This window comes from Macaca nemestrina (assembly GCF_043159975.1).
Source record: "Macaca nemestrina isolate mMacNem1 chromosome 10 unlocalized genomic scaffold, mMacNem.hap1 SUPER_10_unloc_1, whole genome shotgun sequence".
Taxonomy (NCBI): Eukaryota; Metazoa; Chordata; class Mammalia; order Primates; family Cercopithecidae; genus Macaca; species Macaca nemestrina.
The window spans coordinates 385,642-387,281 of NW_027257570.1; positions in this window are offsets into that span (position 1 = coordinate 385,642).

Consider the following 1,640-nt stretch of genomic DNA (forward strand, 5'->3'; position numbering starts at 1 on the left):
CACAGGAAACTTAGTAAAAATTAATACTGGTTTAATATGTTAAGGATTTGTCTAATAATTAATAATAATATAACTACTAATAACTAAATAATGATATCAGCAACTAATGTTCCTTAAATCAATACACATTGATGCAGGTAATGAAATAATAATTAGTATTAGAGACTAATAATATTGTTCAATGACATTAATATTAATAATTAATTTCAGGCGTGCATAATCATGTGTTTAAAAAGAAATTATCACAATTAACAATTGTATCCAATTAATAATTAGAATCATTGATAATTATTAAAATCGATCATTGATGATTAATAACCATATTATTACTCCTAATACCATGGGGAGCGTACACCTACTGTGATATGGTTCCTGATATCCAGGGACGGAGAGCAAGACTTTAGTTTTAATATCACAGTAGGTGTACACTCACCCCGTGACACTGATCCTAATATCCAGGGGTGTACAGTATGACATGACTCCCAACATAGCAATGAATGGACAGCCTCCCGGTAATATTACTCCTAGTATTCCCGGAAGACGTCTAGGCTATTCCTCCAGGTATCGCAGGAAGTGTACAGATCTTCTGTGATATTGTTTCCAGCACCTGGAGAGGTGGAGGATGATAATAATGCACAGGCTGTGTTCACCCCCCTGGCGATATTATTATTAATATCATGGAAGGGAGAGGGTGTTATTACACTCTGTATAGCAGGAGGGGAACACCCAGCCTGGGATATTGTTCCTAATATCCATGGAGGGGAGAGGTTGATGTAACTCCCAACATGGCAGAGGGTGTACATCCACCTTGGAAACATTCTAATTAATATTCCAAGGCCGACAGCTCCATCTTACTGCCAGTATGGCAGACACAGTAGTACAACCTGTGATATTCTTCCAGATATCAGGAAGGGGAGAGGATGCTACCAATCCCCTTACGGTAACAGGTGAACATATATTCTGTGATATCTGCAAGGCACCCTAGTGATCTCAAAACCAACAGTTGCCACCCATTTGCCCCCAGCTGCTGGGGAAACCCATCACCGGGGGTGGGCCACGCCCCCCGATGGGCCTCCAGCAGCCGCCCCCACATGACCCCCCGGCTGCTGGGGGACCCATCGACGGACGGTGGTACACGCCCCCCGATCGGCCTCCCAGCAGCTACCCCCAACCGATTCCCCGGCTGCTGGGGGCCCCATCGCCGGGACGTCGGCCACCCCCCGCAATCGGCCTCCCAGGCAGCTGCCCCCACCAGCCCCCCCAACTGCTGCAGGCCATAGTGCCCTCACATCCTGTTTCTGATATTGTGAGTTATGAGTTATAGCATCCCCTCTGCAAATTATGATGTCTTTCACAGACAGGTGTAGACCCTCAATGTGGCCCACCTCACCAGGTGTATCAGATGTCATATCAACCTCTTCCTCCCTGATTATTCAGAACACTATCCCGGGAGAGTACCTGCTCCCTGTTATATTGGGTATCATATCATCCCCTCCCACACGGAATTGATAGTACTATCACAGGGGGGCGTGTACACCTTCTGTGATATTGAAAGTAATATCATCTTCTCCCCAGTGGATATCAGGAACAAGTCTATTAATTATTAATATTAATAAATATTATAAAAATTATTAGTAGTT